A 6000-nucleotide genomic window follows, 5' to 3' on the forward strand; every position below is an offset into this window, starting at 1 on the left:
AGTGCTGTTACAAAGAAAATGTACTGCTGGCCATGCCTCTCGATGAAACCATCTTGGGGATGTGTTCTTTGGTCAAAAGTAGGGTTTGGGGATCCGTCTTACTTTGATAGGGCATATAAATGGCATGAAAAGAGCAATGAACATGTGAGTGCATGTGCACGATTAAGTTGCATGGGCAGGATCAGGGTTGAACATGCATTCAATGAGGGTGCTCGCATTCAATTGGCTAAACATAGTGAGACAGTAAAACAAAATAGGGCCTTCCTAAACCGCCTTATTGATGTGACTTCCTTGCTTGGCCAGCAGGAGCTGTAATTTAGAGGACATGATGAGAGTATTAAATTATCCAACAAGGGGAATTACAGGGATTTTACAGAAACATTAGCTAAATATGACTGATGTCATGTCCACACAATTTGAGTCCTTAACTGTGTTTTCTGGCATGTCCCATGCTATTCAAAACGACTTGATCTCTGCTCTTGCAGCCACCATAACTGATGAGATCAGAGACGAAATTCAAAATGCTCCCTTTTTTGGATGGCAGGTGGATGAAACAACTGATATTTCCTGCCGTGCCCAACTCTCTGTTATTGTTCGCTATGGGATTGCTGCAGGTAAAAATGCGTGCTTTACTGGATTTTTTTAATGTGTCTGGGGGGCGAGTCTGTTTTTAATTTATTGAATGAGAACATGCAGGGCTACAATTTTAAGGATAAGCTTCTGGCACAGACCTATGATGGGACTGCTGTCATGGCTTCAGCTCTCAATGGTGTGCAGGCCAAAGTGAAAGAAATACCCCACAGTGCAAAGTTTGTGCATTGCTATGCACATAGGCTGAATCTAGTTCTGTCTCAGGGGGCTTAATGCTTGCCTGAGTGCAGAGTATTTTTTGCATCACTTTCTGGGTTTGCCACATTTTTCTTCCAAACCTACGGAGGGGACGTCTTTTCTGGAGTCTACAGGCTGTTCAAGGTTGCCCAGAAACGCTTCTACTCGATGGAATTTCACATCTCAGAGTCTCTTGCATTTATCAAAGAGAAGAGGTAAGCTGTTTATGCCAAAGCAGCAGATCTCATATCAGACCCACGAGATGAGCACATGAGGAAGCGTCGTTTGACCCAATCACAGGACCCAAGAGCGCTATAGAAATCTGTACATGGCCGTTCTTGACAATATATTGGAGCAGATTCCTCAACGTTTTTCAAATTTGGAAAGTATGCTCTTCTTAGAATTAACCAATCCAAGGATCCAAAAGTTATGGCCATCACTTTGATTCAGGGAGACTGAGGTCTGAACTTCAAGTCCTGTATTCAGATCAAGAATTGCAGGGTGACAGGGGAAAACTGTGTGATTTCTTGGTGTTCCTTAAAGAAATGGAGTTGGACAGTGCAATGCCTCAGCTTTACAAACTATTCTCATTAGTGGCAACAATTGGGGCTACATCTGCAGGTGTAAAATGGAGCTTCTCCTGTTTAAAGCGGCTCAAGACCCGAAACACAATGGGCCAAGGCCGTTTAAGCAGCCTAGCTCTGCTAGCTATTGAGAGGACACTGGTCAAGTCACTCGAAAAGACAGCTAGTTGGTATGACAGGGTCACAGGGCATTTCCTTGAAAAGGGAATAGAGAGCAAAATGTACACATAAATACATTAAAATATTTAGGATGTAGGCCGAAAATGAGCTTCCCCTCTTTGAAAGACCAGCAGCCGCCACTGCTCCATAGCTATGGTGCATTGAGAAAAAAAAGGACCGGCAGGTACCTGGTTCACCCGCGTAGGGCCGTGGAGGACGATGTCGAAGCTCCCATAGAGGCAGTACCGGATCGGAACCATCCACGGGCTGGGCGCAGGGGTAGGGGGGGTCGGTGGTGGTTGGAGGGCATCAATCTGGGCAGATAGCGTTGCGAAGCTTGGTTCGATGACAGAGAAGCTATGATTGACCTTGGCAAATTCCTGTTGATGTCCCAAGAGAGCGCCTTGCTTCTTGAAGGCCTGTCTTAGGTTTGCTATGTCTGAGCAATATATGTAGCACATGCATTGATTTGTAGAGCATGCATTGAGCAACCGTGTTTGAATAAGTTGTGGTGTGGCAATTTTTTTGCAAAGTTATTTTGACATCAGTTTAGTGTCCAGTAAGCTCACAATAAACCATCAAGCCACTATCACAACATTTCAAGAAGAAACACACAACATAATGAGTTAGTAAGCAGTGAAGAGTTTGAATTGATCGAACCCTCACCTGCACAGGTCAGCATTTTGTGAAGGGAGGTGGTGGCCTTGGTGGCCTTCAGGCTGTCGATTTTAAACATTTCAACCATTGATCCTGACCTGACCAGTTTTGTGAGTGGCCCCACCAGAGTTACTGCTAACATGTTTAGATGGTAGAGTAATGGTAGATAGAAGAGCCGTCTAAGAGCCAGGAAGGAAATGCTCTGGCTCTGGCTTGTTGTGACAGATAACATTCAAAAGCTTCGACTATATGTTTTTTCAATAAAAAACGTATTCAGAATGTAAAATCTCATCACGTACTGCTTTAACTGGCAGACATGAAGTACATTCGTTTTGCTGTATGCATACATGTCATGAGTTTGTCCATGAGTTGTTTAGTGTTTGTTCTCCCAATCCACCAAATGTCCTTTGACTTGTCCAATCACTTAAAGAACCCATTTCATGCTTTTTTAGGGTTAAGAATTGCATTTGGGGATACTACTAAAAGTTAGAGCGCAAACAAGCTGTTTCGCACACTTATGGGGGCGTTCTCGGTGGGCGAAAATACTCCCCCTGGCTCAGACTGAGATTTTTCTGGCTTAGCAGACGTAAAACATATAAGTTACATATAAAACAAACAGATAAAACATATACATGCGTCATTTTACAGTCTAAAGCAGGGATCGGCCACCGGCGAGCCGCATCGTCACTCAATGCGGCCCGCAGATCATTTAAAATGTAATTATTATAATGAATTATTTTTAAATGTCATTGTAATTATACTGCTCACCGATAGAGGGCGCTTCCTATACAAATAATCTCGGGGCCCCGGCCTTCCCCATCAGCGAGAAATAAAGACAGAGAGTCAAGAAGGGAAGCAGAGTATCTGTAAGTAGAATTCAAAGGCAAACCCATGTGTCTAGTTTGCTTAGAAACAATATCAGTCATAAAAGATTTCAACTTAACTCGCCACTACAACTACTACAACTGCGCTAAATATGTTGCACTTAATGTTGGGCTACTGTTTTTCTGTTTTGTTTCATCATTGAATGATATATGTGAGCCCTTTGCACTCATCCCTCATGTTGTTGGATGTTGTTGTTTCTTTTGAAACTAACTTTTTGTATTTGTCGCATAACAAGAGTATAAACATGTTACAATTTTGAATGCAATTATATTGTAGCTTCTCTCATATCTGATTAGTTAAAGTGCTTGGTCATGTGGCCCTCTGATAGTGATGATGAAAAATTGTGTCTCTGTTTATCATGAAAGTTGTCAATCCCTGGTGTAATGCTTTAATTCCCCTCAACTGGGTGTCCTTCTTAATCGTGTTTTGTGTGTGTTGTGACTCATCTGAAAGATGTTTGTCCCAGTATACATCAGGCGAGCCTAACAATTAACCCCCAAATTATGCCTAGCCCAGCAACAGACAAAACACCATGCTTACATTTTGGGAGGAGGAGTTCTCCGAGTGGAGACCTTCAAAGCCAGAAGGAGACCAGCTGTTTCATCCATTCATTGGCCGCACCAGACACTCCTTTGACAGATCTGACGCACAAGTCAAAATCCAGGCTGGTATGGGGAAAAGAGCAGGAGAAGGCCTTCCAGGATCTAAAGGAGGCTCCCTACAAGTAGCCCATTCTCTAGAGTCCAGATTTTAGCCGACCCTCGAACCTCCAAACAGATGCTTCTGTAAAGGGCATTGGAGGCCTCCTTGCGCCTGCAAGGAGAAGGAGAGAACCGGCGAGCTGTGGCCTACATCAGCAGAAAACGTATTATCCAGAGGGAAACGCCTTACTGTTCTGTTGTACTTGAGTGTCTAGCAGTGGGCTATTGGCAGTTTAAAATACTACTTGTTATGATATGTTAGATATACAGTGAAAAGTAGAGTACAGTGTACCTTATTTTCTTCAACAATGTATATATCCGATGCAGTAGATCTGGCTATTCAGAGAGTCCAGCAACCTGGCACATATCTATAATTGAACCCTACAGAGGTTAGTATTGCATGAAGACGGAGCCACCCATTGCCATGTCTGCAACTGCATGTACACACGCACACACACACACGCACGCACGCGCTCGCAAACACACACACACACACACACACACACACACACACACACACACATTTTTGTATATATCTTATGTTTTGTTTATGTATGCTTTATTTATTTGAAAAGTGGACATGTTGACTTTAGAGAGCAAACTTATTTTGGGGTACAATATGTATGGGGTGCAATATATGTAGCATGAATGTGTCTTGCAGACCTGTGATGCACCAATTTTCTTTTTTACCGGGACCATCCTTTCCGCCATCCCATGAACCTTAATGCAGAAAGCAATCTTTGCTGTAGCCTTACCCCCCTCGTTTTCCTCAACCTCAAATCAAAGTTTCTCCACGGGGTGAACCTCCATCTCCCCAAGAGGAGCCAAGCTACGCACTGAGACATACTGCTAGGGCCAAGGACAAAACAATACAATAGATATGGTCTCACATAACCTACAAACTTATTGTCAAATATAAATTGATAACGTTTACATTTTAAAAGTTTGAGCCTGATACATTGATTTGAATTATTTTAATTGTTAACTATAGATCTTTTGTAATAACACCAAAGCTGTGTATACCAATAGGTGAATAAGCTTGTATATACATATATTATTAGGCATGGTTAAATGCAACAGTATTCTATCATTAATAAAATATACTAACAAACGGATCCCTGGATAAACAGGTTGAAGACTCCTGGTTTAGACTGTATTTTAGTTAAGGGGGCGACCCTAGCACAAATTACATAACCTTACTGGTCATCATGCAAAATTATTTTATTATAACAAGTTATTTAGTTCTTCTAATACAACAGGAGCGATCATTTGTATTATGTTTAGAACGTGTCAAATGTGTCATACATACATATATATATTTTTCCCTTTTTGGTAGGGATTAATCATTCACCATTTGGAGATGCAGTAACTATTCAAGCGCATTATAAAATGCATATTAACAACAGGCAAGTTTGAGGCCGTCTTGTCCCTGCTAGTGGTCAACTATCAGCCTCTTTGGCTTTTGTTGACTCTTGCCTCTTATCTGAAGGCTGTCATTGTCGTTCAGACCAATAGCGTTGTTGGCCTGATCCACAACTACAGCCTACAGAGAAGTGCTGTGAGTGATCACGCAGCTGTGATGAAACAGAAAGTATAGGAGTGCTGAGACTGTGTGTGGAGGAGCTGAACGGCAGGGGGTCTGATTAATTGGTATTGGTGTATTGATGGCTCATTTGTCTGTGAGCCCTACTCAATTAACAGAGTCCAGCAGCGTGGTAATTGGGTATACCTCATGAAATCCTATACACAGGAATCCAACACTGCTCTATGTGGTGAAAAAAGACGATGAAAGTGCAACAGCGAACTGGGCAGTGGGAGGCCTTACCCATCGGGCAATATAACCGCCTGATGGGTAACCCATTGCACAGACCAACAATATGATCTACAAAAAAATGCAATGGGAACGCTTATTTTATCAGTATCAATCAATCAATCAATCAATCAAGCAATCAATCAATCAATCAATCAATCAATCAGTTCCCCCATCTTATTCCAGACCAGAAGCTCCAAAATGTACTTTTGCACACTAGCTCTACTCATGATAAAATGGGGTGATCACATATGTTGGCCGTTGGCCTCAAACCAACTCATTACTTATACTTCAGAGTACTTATTTCTTACCACGATTTAAGAGGAACCTTTCTATTTATAGGGTAAATGGAAACACTTGGAAGTAACTGCAAAAA

Source organism: Pollachius pollachius (assembly GCF_949987615.1).
Source record: "Pollachius pollachius genome assembly, chromosome: 14".
NCBI classification, from domain to species: Eukaryota; Metazoa; Chordata; class Actinopteri; order Gadiformes; family Gadidae; genus Pollachius; species Pollachius pollachius.